Raw genomic sequence first — 14,727 nt, forward strand, 5'->3', positions numbered from 1 at the left:
TCAGGAAGGTGATGCATGGTTTTTAGGACCCCTTCTGAAGATGCAATAAAGGCACAGTCAGTTGTTGGGGAGATGAGGATACTCTAGTCCAAGGGATCTCGAAAGAGAAGAAAAATCTACTTCACAAGCACCAAAGAGTAAAAAGTGCCATGGACAGAAGATACGTGGGAACGAGCTCTTATGCATGCCTACAACCTATATCTTACAGAATAGCCCATTCTAGGTGTGAATTTCTAGTGAAATTTACACGAGGATGTTCGTGTGGACTCACAGCACAACATACTCCGTTTTCACTTTTTTACCGACAGTAAATATTTTTTACCTACAGTAAATATTTTTCACCTACATGGTAAATACAAATCACTTTTTACCTACAGTAACTTTTTTTACCCATGGTAAATATTTTTTACTGCACCATAAGTATTTGGTAGGTAACAGTTCACTGTTACTAGAAGCAGTGATTGGGCATCAACAATGCAGTTATAGGAGGAGAAAAGGGGAAAATCTTATGGTAAAGGTGAGTCAACAGGGATAAAGACTTTTGAGTTGAAAAGAGACATGCTGATTTTTTCAAAGAACACATGTCAAAAGAAGCCATGGTTGAGGATTTTTTTAGAATTTGATATTCAGGAGGACCCAGCTGCCACCTCCCCCCCGCAGGTTCCCCCCTGACATGTGCAGAACCTCCAGTTTCAACAGCCACCTTACCTGCTCTTAAATGCTAGTCAAGGCCTTATCCCCATGTGTCACAATCAGAAAAATCAGAATTTACCCTCCCCTCTCACATCACTCTAGAGAATATCTTGATGGTGACATATCAGGTGACCTCAATCTGTTGACCACCCTAAGCAAAAAGTAACCCCAATCAGCGGATTTAAGCATGTTTATCCCTAATCCTAAACCCTCTCAGAAACCTATATAAGGAGGCCTTCTCTCACTCAAAACCAACACTTCACCCACTTCACCAAGCAACGAAGCTATGACGACATTGCTCACAACGAGGAGCTATGGATGGAGCTCTACTCTCTCTCCCTCTCTCTCTCTCTCCCTCTAGTATGCTACATTACTAGCCCTAAAACCTAAATAAGGAGTCTTCTCTCATGCTCCATGGCCACCATCCTCGCCATCATTCTCTAAGGTATTGATGTGTTGCTAGTAGGATCATACCTACTTGCTGGGTTGATTGTTTTTGACAAGGGATTATGCCATCCTTGGCTTGCTTCTCTATATCCTTGTTATGTATGATCAGATGCCGTTGTATTGTTAAGCTGATGTCTTGTGTATATATATGCTACATAAGGTCCCTAAGCTTCGTTTCTATGTGTTTTGCCATATGTCTTGATGCCATCATAATGCCAGAAGTCTCACTTGCCTATGTGCACTATGTGTGAGGTCCCTAAACCTCTTAATTTAGGGTGGTGCCCCCTTTGTTTTGTTCTTTTCTTTTTTGCATGATGCGTGGTTTGTGGAGTGTGCACAATTACAGAGGCCACCCGATTGCACTGCTCTTTTTCCCGCTATCATTTTGGTGCCCCCACGGAGGAGGGCTACACAGACCTTTAGTCCACAAGCAATGAAGATGTGCAATCTACAACATGGACGAATGGTGTGAGGAGTTTGCAAATTGGAGAACAGAAGAGGAGGAGGCTTTAGAGGCCTTAAAAGCTTTCATCGAGGTCTTGTTACCAGGTTGCAGTGTCATTGAAATTCAAGAAGTAAGTTCTTCTACATGCCTTATTCGTGATCGTCGCCAACGAAGGAGAGTGAGAAGAAGAGCTTGATATACCTCTCCTCTCAACCTATGAGTGCTCCAGAAACCTCCAACGCACACGAGCTTGAAATATTCTACATCAACATACACGAAGGTACTGTGACACACATTAAGGGAAGAGAAAGCATCACCAGACCTCTCTTTCCTGAGGAGCCGACTAAGAGGAGGAAGATCACCTCTACACCTAAGTGGCCCAAGGCCGCAGCACGTGCTCAAGCGTAAGGTATCATTTGGCTTAATCTCATTAATAAGGGATTACATGACCACTACAGGCAAGAAAAAGGCTAGTGAGCAACCAACTTCAACCTCCAACTTGCAACCACGACTCTCACCCCTAAATCCTTCTGAAGCAAAGAGGCGAAGGCTTGCCTACAAGATTGCCGCCCGTCTGCGAGTGCTCCCAGTGCACTTTGTGAATCCAGACACCACCAATCCCAAGCCAACCTCCTGTCCGCGTGAAGATCACTTTGGATATTGTCCAAAGTGCTTTGGAGACCGGGTGAAAAGCCTCCCTGCCCTACCTTTGCTGCTAATTTTCAAGAAGTTATCTCAATCTAAGGAAACTATCTTAGTTGATGATGTGCTGCACATTAATGGTGTCACTTTCATTCGTCATGCTGATTATGGTAATAGCATCCAATTGTTGCTTGCTAAAAGGCTCAGCATTGTACAAAGTGTTGCCATCACGCCTTACGTCTTCACAGATGCATCAGGAAGAGTCGAAGTGATCCGAGGTGCTGACCTTCTGTGGATGATCAGGCTCATTGGTTCCAAGGTGGTGCAACTAAGCTAGGCTCTTGTGTGTAAGTATGGATGCCAATAATGAGAATGATGATCCCCGCATGTTTCCTTTCCATTTTGTGCGTCATATCCGTGTGTATATTTGTATTGATAGAAAAATATTTTATCAGCAAAGAATAGCCCTGTTGTTTGGAGCCGAGAGACTTGGGGAAATCTTGCGCTCTCCTCATCCTGTCATTCTACCCTTACTAGACTATTACCATTCCTTTGATGTGTCGATCTTCATCCTATTTTGAGCTAAGTTGTGCTAAAGCTCCAAATTGTAATTACCATACTCTATTTTAAAATAAATTGGAGCTGTTTTTGTAATTGTTTACTCTCTCACTTATGGCCTTCCCTAATTTTTATGGTAAGCCTGGGGAGGTTGCTCCAGACTTTTTGAATAATTTGGAAATGGCCTTTCTGGTATCGGGAAGGGATGACGAAGCTACTAAGTTAAGGGCCTTTCCTTTGGTCTTGAGGGAAGGTGCAAAATTATGGTATCAAACTTTGGCACCTGAAGAAAGAAGAGACTGGGAGTCCTTAAAGATGGCCTTCATCGAAGAATTTCGCCGCCATGAGCCTCCAGAGGAGATATGGAGACAGATCTTAGAGCTACGCCAAACATCACCCAATGACTATAGAAGCTATGAAGGAAAGTTTTCCAACCTGTGGGAGAAATGGTGTGCATCACTAGGTGAAGGAGAAAGGGCGCCAGAATGCCTAAAGAAGGACTGTTTCCTAGCAGGGCTTTACCCCATCCTTCGAGAAAAGGTAAAAGGTAAATTCCCAGATACCTTTGATAAAGCTATGACTTATGCAAGGGAGAAGGATAGGAAGTTAAAATTCCAAGCTCAACTACAAGGGGGAATGGAGCCTCCACCGCTAGCTCAACCTACGGCAAGGGTAGTAGCAGGGACAGGAGCAACAGACCAAGAGTCCTCTCAACAAGAATTACTTCAACAAATCACCAATCAACTAGAGAGCCTGTCCATCAATCTGGTTCAAGGTGTAAGGGCTCCCCATCCAGGAAATGAACGAAATAGACAAGAAGGACAAAGGCAAGCACGTGAGTACATTTTCTACAACTGTGGAGAGGTAGGTCACGGCATGTATTATTGCCCCCATCCACGACGCTATCAAGGAAATGGTAATCAAAGACGGCCTCTCGCCAGCAAGTCACTCCTCCTCGAGCTAGGCCACTAAATGGACAAAATGCACACGTGGCTCCACCAATCCAAATATTGACACCCCCTCCTCCACCACCACAAGCACCAACAAAGATCCCTCCACTACCATCGAGAGGGGAGGACAGGGCTGTCTCTGTCATAAGTCTTGACAATGGTAAGGATAAAGGGAAAGAAAAAATGGAGGAAGCTGTTTCCATGCCAATAAAGAGAGTTAGGAGACAAAGAACTGATGAAATGGAAGCTTCAGAGCCGGATAAAGGGAATGAGGGTTCCTCCCAAGTGATAGGAGACAAGAAAAGGAAGAGTAGGTCAAGGAGGCACATAGGAGTAGAAGACTTTCCACTTGGGGTAGGATCCATACCTTACGACCTGGTAGCAGATGTGAGTAAGCAAGGACCAAAGATTTCATGGCAGCAACTCCTCCACCTTTCCCCAAAGATGCGTAGAACCTGGTCTAAGATGGTCAGCACCAGGAGGGCTAAGGAAAAGTCAGTTGGGTCTATTAGTGCAAGAGGCATGAAGGATATCGTGCCAATCATTGATGCAGAGATTAAGAGTCAACGAGTCTCCAATGTGTACATAGATGGTGGAGCCGAGATTTGTGTTATGACAGAGAAATTAATGCACAGGTTGGGTTTGGAAGTAAACGAGCAAACTTCCTTACAAGCTAAGATGGCAAATAATGTAAGGGTGGCTTGTGTGGGAAAGGTTAATGGAGTGAAGGTTTCAGCTTTTGGTGTTGCAATCTCAATTGATGCTTATGTGATCCCAACTAAGGGGGAGGGCTATCCGCTAATCCTTGGAAGACCTTGGCTTATGGCTATGAAAGCTAGGCAAGATTGGGAGACAGGTTCCCTTGAGTTGCAACAAAAAATTGTGTATGACATGAAGCAGGGTAGACAACAAGACCTAGAGATGAAGACTTCTATGGATGAATGGAGCACAAGCAGCTGCTCTTCATCTGAGGATGAGTCATATGAGGAGGATGCTAGCTCTTTGGAAGTCATGGGTATAATACTGCGAAACCCAGAAGGAGAAGGTGGTCAAGACTCTCTAAACAAGGAAGAAGCCACAAGCTTAGAGGAGATGCTAGCTAAGGACCTAATAGAAGAAGAGAGAGAACCCTATTTGCAGGTACTAAAGAAGCATGCTGGCCTCTTTATAACTGATTACGAGCACATTAAAGGAGTGACGGTAACCCAATACCATATCCAATTAAAGGAAGGTGCCAAACCAGTGGTGCAAAGGCTAAGGAGATTAGGGCTAGTGCAACAAGATGCACTCTTAAAAGAAGTAAAAATATTACTCAAGGCAGGATTTATCTACCCAGTGGAAGATTCTGAGTGGGTGTCTCCAGTTGTGCTAGCACCAAAGAAAAATGGGAAGTGGAGGGTATGTGTGGATTACAAGCCTCTAAACGCAGCCACAAAAAGGGACCATTTTCCTTTGCCTTTTCAAGATGAAATACTAAATGAAGTGGCTGGTCATGAAAGGTACACAGTGTGTGATGGGTACTCAGGCTACTTCCAAATCAGAATTGCAGATGAAGACCAAAGAAAGACTACCTTCATAACACCTTGGGGGTGTTTTCCTTATAGAGTTATGCCTTTTGGTTTAACTAATGCCCCAGCTACTTCCAGAGGTTTATGAACTTGGTGTTTCAACCTTACTTTGGTAAGTCCATACGAGTCTTCATTGATGATTTTTGCATTTACAGCTCTAGGGAAGTACATCTGTCCAAGGTTGATGAAGGTTTCACCCGTCTGGCCCAATTGGGTGGGCAATTGAATAAAGACAAGTGCCACATAGGTGAGAGCAAGGTCACTCTACTAGGCCATGTTGTGTCTCAAGATGGTATTGAGGCTGACCCTGAAAAGGTAAAGACATTGTTAGCTTTACCTACCCCTTCAAACGTGAAGCAACTAGTCTCCTTCATTCAAAAGGTTCGCTACATGGGACGATTCATACATCTCCTTTCTCAAGCAATCTATCCTTTGCAGCAGCTCACTAAACACACTACATTGACATGGAGTGAGGAGGGTGAAAGGTGCTTTCAAGAAGTTAAAACCATTTTGAGCTCATTGCCTGTCGTCCTACAACCCACATGGGGTGAATTATTCTATGTAAATCCTAGTGTAGGTCCAGAAGCTCTAGGAGCTGTCTTGATGCAAAAAGACCCAAAGACATCTCTCATGAGACCAGTCTACTTCTCTAGTAGAGTGATGACAGCTGCTGAAAAAGGTTTCAGCGCAACTGAGCAATTGGTGCTAGCTCTTAAGTTTGCAGTGGAGAAGTTTCGGGCTTACTTACTTCCGAGACAATTTGTGGTGATCACAACTGAGGAGGTTTTTCCATATGCTCTACAACACATGGAATTGTCTCAAAGAATAGCAAAGTGGGTGGTGTAGCTTCAAGAGTTTGACTACACACTACAAGTAGAGGATTCCACTCGTGCTTGTTTGGCAGATGTCCTCACACAAAGGTGTTATGAGAAGGCCAAGAAAGAGGCACTCAGTAAGGTACCGCCTATCCCGGAGCGTGAAGTTCTACTGGGAGCACACAGTCTGTATTTTGATGGGGCTTACAAGAGAACCAAAGACAAGGCATCAGCAGGCATAGTAATATTAGGTCCAGAGAAGGAGAAGATCTTTGCAAAAGGGTTTCATCTAAAAGAGGTTCATTCTAACAATGAAGCAGAGTACCATGCCCTTGTTTTAGGGTTGCAATGTTGTCTTTCTCAGGGCATCACAAAGCTAAATGTTTTTGGTGACTCCATGTTGATTGTTAAGCAAATGGTTGGTGTATGGGCCTGTAAAAATGACAAATTGTCTGTTAAGATGAGGGAAGCAAAGGCCTTGTTGAAGGGTTTTAAAGAATTTCGAGTGCACTTTGTACCTAGAGAAGATCTTTTCAAAAGGGTTTCATCTAAAAGAGGTTCATTCTAACAATGAAGCAGAGTACCATGCCCTTGTTTTAGGGTTGCAATGTTGTCTTTCTCAGGGCATCACAAAGCTAAATGTTTTTGGTGACTCCATGTTGATTGTTAAGCAAATGGTTGGTGTATGGGCCTGTAAAAATGACAAATTGTCTGTTAAGATGAGGGAAGCAAAGGCCTTGTTGAAGGGTTTTAAAGAAGTTCGAGTGCACTTTGTACCTAGAGATCAAAATCGAGAAGCAGATGCCTTAGCAGGTGAAGAACTACAAACTCTCATAGTAGGTGCTATCCTTGTGAAAAGTCCTTTATACCAGGGAAAGGAGGAGTTGCATGATTTACTTTACTTTCTTGAGCATTGTGAAGCACCCTCTGGTATGAGTAAAAGTGAACGTAGGTGGTTGGCAAAAAAGGCTACCAGCTATAGCTTAGTGAATGAGGAGTTGTATTGTAGAGGGAAAGATGATGTCTTAGGGAGAGTTCCTGCATCCCAAGAGATAAAGGATATATTGTTTAGTTGTCATGAAGGTGTGTGTGGTGGCCACTTTGCACAAGAGATTACTAGCAGAAAGATTTTACAAGCAGGGTTCACGTGGCCAAGCCTTCATCGAGATGTACAACATTGGTGCCGCACATGTGAGGTTTGCCAAAAAGCTGGACCAAGGCGTCTTACCCATGAAAATCAGCATCCAATCAAAACCTATGGGCCATTTGAAAAATGGGGGATAGATGCAATAGGGCCACTACCTTGCACTCAATCAGGGAAGGAATACATCATTATGGGGGTGGAGTACATGACCATATGGGCAGAAGCTCGTCCCACAAAGCGCATCACAGCCAAGGACGTGAGTGATTTCATTTTTGAATGCCTTTGTTGCCGTTTTGGCACACCTTTGGAGATTCTCTCGGATAGGGGACCGGGATTTTGAGCTGATTTAGTCGGGCAATTGATGAGCAAGTTAAAAATCAAGCGCAGGCACTCTACACCATACTACCCTCAGTGCAATGGTCTTGTGGAAAAGGTAAATGGTCTTATATGTAAAATCATCACTAAGAAAGTGCATTTACATCCTAAGGCATGGGACAAACACCTAGATGCAGCACTTTGGGCCTACAGAACATCCTTGGGGTATACACCTTTTCACTTGGTTTACGGGCAAGAGGCACTATTGCCTATAGAAGTGGAGCTAGCGAGCCTCCGAGTTCTAAAAGCACATCAAGAGGATAGTCAAGAGAAGCAGGTGGAAGGAAGAATCATCGATTTGGAGAGGTTAGGGCTAGATCGAGAGTCAGCAGTGAAGTACTATGTAGCCCAGGCAGAGAAGAAACGAAAGAAGTTCAATCGCAACCTTGTCAAGAAAGGTATCAAGGAAGGTTCTTTAGTGCTCAAATACGACAATCGCTTTGATCGTAGGAAGGATGGTAAGTTCTTGCTTAAGTGGGAAGGCCCTTTTGTAGTGATACAGAGGTTCTCAAATGGTAGTTACCAACTAGGTGACCTAGATGGTAAGGTACATCAGACCCCGGTAAATGGTTGGCGATTGAAGGCCTACCAATGTCGTCTTTCACAGCCATATGCTGGTGAAATCAATGCTAAGGATGGTTCAGAGGAGAGCTCATCATATTCGAGCTCCAACTAAGGTAACAATCATGTACATAGTCGTTTCAAAAAAAAAAAAGGAAAAAAAGAGAAGAAAAAAAGAAAAAAAGAGAATGCTACCAGTGAAAGTGGATATTGACAATGGATGGGGTATGGCTTTCAAGGGTCTAGGAGACCAGTTGTTAGTCATGGATGGATACAATTATTCATCAGAAAGGACTAAACAGGGTGCATCAACCAAGAAATCATGTAACATGGCAAATTCAATTGGTACAAGGTGGGTAAGTATTCAAGAGAACCCTATTGTAGCACAACCTACAGCTAGAGGCATCAAATACCTCTAGCTTAAGGGGGAGGGCTATATGATGCATGGTTTTTAGGACCCCTTCTGAAGATGCAATAAAGGCACAGTCAGTTGTTGGGGAGATGAGGATACTCTAGTCCAAGGGATCTCGAAAGAGAAGAAAAATCTACTTCACAAGCACCAAAGAGTAAAAAGTGCCATGGACAGAAGATACGTGGGAACGAGCTCTTATGCATGCCTACAACCTATATCTTACAGAATAGCCCATTCTAGGTGTGAATTTCTAGTGAAATTTACACGAGGATGTTCGTGTGGACTCACAGTACAGCATACTCCGTTTTCACTTTTTTTTACCGACAGTAAATATTTTTTACCTACAGTAAATATTTTTCACCTACATGGTAAATACAAATCACTTTTTACCTACAGTAACTTTTTTTACCCATGGTAAATATTTTTTACTGCACCATAAGTATTTGGTAGGTAACAGTTCACTGTTACTAGAAGCAGTGATTGGGCATCAACAATGCAGTTACAGGAGGAGAAAAGGGGAAAATCTTATGGTAAAGGTGAGTCAACAGCGATAAAGACTTTTGAGTTGAAAAGAGACATGCTGATTTTTTCAAAGAACACATGTCAAAAGAAGCCATGGTTGAGGATTTTTTGAGAGAGGGGTGGAGTCTTTGCCCATGAGGTCTGAATTTCAGCCTATAGAGTCTTTACAAGGTCGCATGTCAAGGGTTCATCATGAACCAGTGGTTCCAGTTACTACTCAGGTTATGCCAACAATGGTCACTACAGCAGTGCAAGATGATGGGCTAAGGCAAGACATGAGGCAAGTGGTAGATTTGATGAAGAATCCTAGCCTAAACATGCTAGGTCAAGTGGGAAATAATCGAGGTCAAGGGAGGTTTGCAAATGAGCCAGGAGGTGAAGAAAGGCCTAGGAATGGTGTTGGACAAAGCAATGGTAGGTTTTGGAGACAGACGCCCACATGTTACAATTGTGGATAGTTGGTCACATCAGCCCGCAATGTGATAAGACACCAAGGATGGGGGGAGACATGTATCCATTTCCAAGACAGGTGCTAACTAGGTCAAATGATTATGGCATCGAAATTAAGGGAGACGAAGGAACCAGTGGACTGACCCAGGAGGAAAAGGGAAAGACAAAATTGCTAAGTGTAGTCACCTTGGAGAATGCATCAAAGCTAGAGGATACATTAGTGATGCCTATTGGGAAGTGGACCACAGAGGATAAGGAAGGAAGAAGTGCCCCAGGTCCTAGTAAGAAGAAAGGAAAGAGCCATGAAGGCGAGGATGTCAAGGCCAAGAGGAAAAGGAGAGCTCATCAAAAGTTTCATGTTTCAGATTTTTCACTAGGGGATGGGCAATTAAGCTATGACTTGAAGGAGGATCTGACGAGCACGAAGGCAGATGTTACTTTTGGGCAGCTTATAGAGATGGTGCCTAAGCTAAAGCGACAGTGGAAGAGGATGGTTAACCCAATGGAGAAAGAGCCAGAGAGAGGTTCAGTAAAGGTGTTGGCAATGGATGAGCTACCAGACATTTGTCCAATAGTAGATGTGTGGCAAAAAAGGAAAAATTTGGGACAAGGTTATGTGGATGGCGGAGCCCAAATATGCGTCATAACACACTCATGCGTTGAGAAGATGGGTCTCACAGTGGCTGGGGTGTCAGGTTTTTGGATCAGATTGGCAAACCATCAAAAAGTAAAATTCTTGGGTGTTGTAAAGAGCTTAGAAGTGGAGGCATATGATGCAAAGGCAGTGGTGATTTTCATGTGATGCCAGCAGGGTTGGGAGCATATCCTATTATATTGGGCAGACCACGATTACGTGCAGTGGGAGCTGTTCAAGATTGGCGACGTGGTACGATTAGCCTCTATGGAAAGAAAGGTGCCAAGAAGCTATATAATATGGACACAAGGAAATGATTGGAGGAGCTTTATGAAGATGAGGATGAGTCTAGTGATGAAGACTATTCCACGGTGATAGATGAGGACAGTGATAGTACTACTAGCAGTGATGAGGATGCTGAGGTTGCATCTCTTTTGATGGATAAAGAAATCCAAGAGGATGGTTTAGTTGCATTTGCAAATGAGGTTGAAGATGAAAGTGAAGGGCCTTATAAAGTGATTGAAGGGCTGATGCAAAACAAGGTTGAATTGTCAAAGAAGCAGGAATTGATGACACAAATGATCAGTGGAGACCTCTTAGCTATGGAGAAGGAGATAAATTTGCATATGCAGGTCTATGCCAAAGTAATTGATGGTTTTCTTGATGCAATGTTGATGTATGGCATCTCTATAAGTTTTCTTTGGGAACCAGGTGGAAGCTTGATTAAGCTTTTGATGCAAGGAATGCAAAGTGTTTTTGTGTGGGATCCAGGTGGAATGAGCATCTACTAGTGTTGTTGCTGCTGAGCATGAATGCTCTAGCAGGCTAGGGGATGGGCAAATTATGTCAGGAGTTTTTTGGAGCAAGGGATTTTGCATATGTACATACACATTCATGGTGCATCGAATAAAGAATTGCCCATTTTCCAGAGCCAGGTGGTTACGTGGGGCCCACATGTGTACAGGTAGGACACCATGTACATAGTGCATCGATTTTCATTATTACCAGTACCAGTGTGTTTTCTCTACAATAATGAGGAGTTGGTAGCGCGTAAAAATTCTCGAGGAATCTATCCGTGGGTCGACAACATGAGGTAAGCAGGTGCGTCAGATGGCATCTAGTGGCGTCAGGAGGGCGAATGGGGTCAATACTTGCACGCGGAGAAGTACGGACACAACGTGGGTTTTTTTTTTGTGATAATTATGCAGAGAGGTCATCATGAGGACCACTTTTTGAGGCCACTCCACGTGGTAGCGGGATGCATTATTGAAAAGAAATGAGTGCCAGGTGTGCGTATGGATGCAAAAACATGACAAGTATGCACTGCGAGGTCAGTTTTTGGCCTGTTCGGGGTCCGTTTGAGGTCATCTAAAAGGCCAAGGGTACCCAAATAATAAGGCTAAGTGTGGGAACTGAAAAAACTGAGAGAAGACCAAAAAAAACGTGGAGAAGAGAGGAGGAACAGCCGCAGGTGTGTTTTTGCTCATTTTGGAGCTTGTTTTGGCCGTAAACTGCTCATCCGAGGTCGGATTTGAGCACTTTGACATTGTAGACTGGGGTTTTGGGCCGTTCCGGACGCGATGGTACTGTCCATTTTTCCAAATTCCTCACTCTTTTTTTGTTGTTTTTCTGTGTAAGTTTCTCCTATGAGCGAAGTTTCTGCTCTAGTTTGTGATTGTATCTGGCTTATTTTACCCATATTGTGTGAGCTATTTGCCCCATTGGTGTTGGCCCAAGCTCAATTGTATCTAAACATCAGAAATTATCCTCTTTTGAGCTGAGTTTTTTGGGTGTGTGTGTGCGTGTGTGTTTGTGCATGTGTGGAGTGGGCAAGTGGATAGTCTCTCTCCTCTCACTCCAGAGGTGTGTTCCCTGGCTCGGCTAGGTGTGTTGTCTAAGCCGAGTGGTGCCCCATAGTGTGTGTGTGTGTGTGTATCTTCCCAAGAGTGTGTGTCGGGTCTTTATAGAGGCGCTGTGTGTGTTTTCATCCCGCTCACACCGTCTGAGTGTATCTATCAAAATCCGCTCTTCTTCTTCGATGAGGTCCGTGGTGGCAATGTATGCCGATTTAGGTTCCATGCTTGGTTCTACTAAGTTTATGTATTTGGCTTTTTCAGGCCCATCATATGAAATTACAGGCTCTTTTGGGTTTTTGCACCACAATTTTTCTATCTTGAATAGTGTACTTCTTGTAGTGGGAAGGTGCATCAAATTTATCATTGTTTGATTCCTCATCGGTTTCCAATTTTGTTGTCCAAACTTCCTTAGCTCGTTTCAATTCATTGTACTTGTTTTTGCGCTCGGTTTTGGACAACTTCGTTGCTTTTTTGATAATACTATTTGTTTGTGGTTTTTGTGTGTTCTTTGTTTTCATTTGTTTTTTGGTTGAGTCAGGTTTCATGTCCTCTTTGATATCCCATCTTTAAGGCAATCGGTTGCTTCAACCAACCTTAAGTACTACACTTTATCGGTTAACAAAGGTACTGAGTATTCTTCCGCCTTGTTTCGTTTGTTCATGCGTTTATTCCGATACCTACACTATCTTTGAGGGTTTTGGTTCGGAAATTCATAGTATATCACTTTTCAATCCTTTTATTTGATGTTCTGATCTAAGATACTAGAAAGCTTGTCGTCTGTGTTGTCCTCTAACAGCTTATCCGTGGAGTCGTAGAATGCTTCTTCATCTGTATGGTCAAGGTCCCTTAGTGAGATCTCATCCACTATGCGTCGACAATCTGCAACTTCTTCCTTGTGTCAGGAACTTCCAATTTTGATTTTGGATTTAGGCCGACACTCATCATCTGGAATGGAAGGATATCATATCTTTCCTCATCACAGAATTTGGTCAGGGTCACCTCATTCATGCATACATCAAGAGTGGCCAATATTTGCTGCCATCCAAAAGGTTTCAACATCTCTTCTGGAAAAGGATCTGGTACATATGCATCGTCTTGTGTTGACCTATCACGAATGAAATCCTCTTTTTTTAAACTATCACCCTCAGAAGTTTCACATGTCCAATTGTGAGCTTTGTTTTGCTCCCAAGCTGGTATTTCTCCTTCTTGGTCAGTTGTGGAGTTTAGTTCCTCTCTTGGGGTTCATTCTACATCTCTATAGCTACGGTCCGTGACATTGTTCTTCGTAGTGACATCCTTGTTTCTAGGTAAATGTAGTCGCAACCCCATCTTGTACCGTTTTGAGATGATGCATAAATGGTCTGCCCAATATAATATCAAAATTGCTGCTCTCATCGAAATTCATAATGGCAAACGTGTGTTCATATGCAATTCCGCAAGAGGTTACTACAATTTGCTCCAAAATGCCAATAGGTCTCTCCAGATATCCATCTGCTAATTGGAGTTTCATTCTATTTTTTTGGAGAGTAGGTTTTTTTCATTTTTTCCAACATTGCTTTGGTTGCTATGGCTATTCCAGCTCCACTATCCAATATTGCTATCGACTTCACGTCTTTGTACTCTACAGGTAGCGTAGTATTTCCTTCTTCCCCTTCACAATAATCTCCTACCTTGTTCACTGGCATTGGCTCATGTTTAGCTTGTTTTGAGATTTGGGTATTTAGTGTTTTTGGAGAAGCATTTGGTGGGGGAATTACCATCCCTATTTTCTCCAAATTTCTTCCCACCTTTTTCCAAAGATGAGGTCTTATCTTCAGTAACTCTGATAGAGTTAGCGTACAACAAATAGGAGATGACATCAGCTCATGAAGAGTTTTGGTATCCATCATCTTAGGATTAGCCTTCCATTGAGATGGTACTTTCTTTACCTCTGATCTAGTTTCATTGGTGCTAATAAATGAAGGTAAAGTCTTCAATGATGGAGGTTTGTTGTCTTCTAATATCTGCATACCTGCATCACCATATAGTGATCAGATATCATTTGGGTAGAGCTCATGCTCAAGGTGGATCTTCATGATCGATGCTGACTGAAGCGTTGCGCTTCCATCTTTTTTGTTTTTCAATATATTCCCACAAATCTTGTGGCCATTGTTCTTCCACCTCAGGAATTGGCAGAGGTGCTTGAAAATAAATTCCATCTATTGTATTGGCTGCTATCCTTGTATCCAAGGGAATTTCCTTTACAGAATCTGTTTGGTCTCCATCTCCGATTCTATGTTCCTTTAACACTTGAAATTTTTTGTGGATTAACACCTCAGTTTTTGGAGCAGTTGGAATTGGTGGTTTCATAAGCACTTGAGCAGCTTGGATGAGCTCCTTGCACATCTTTAACCTCTCTTTTTCATACCCCGGGTGAGGGTACGTTAGCCACCTATTCTCTTGGGTTTGGTTAGGGTTTAACCTAGCATCGTAATCTTTTAAGATTGCGTCCAAGGGTTCAAAGATCTTGAGACAGATCCTCCTGACGGTATTTCTAATGGCTTTGCTACATCACCTTTTTCCTTAAGGTCTCTTTCCATCCTCAAATGTTCCTCTGTTTGCAATAATTTGGTTTCCAAAGTCATTTTTTCTTTCTCTCTTTTGGCTTTTATCTTG

This window comes from Adiantum capillus-veneris, chromosome 23, assembly GCF_014529385.1.
Source record: "Adiantum capillus-veneris isolate H3 chromosome 23, ASM1452938v2, whole genome shotgun sequence".
In the NCBI taxonomy this organism is placed as follows: domain Eukaryota; kingdom Viridiplantae; phylum Streptophyta; class Polypodiopsida; order Polypodiales; family Pteridaceae; genus Adiantum; species Adiantum capillus-veneris.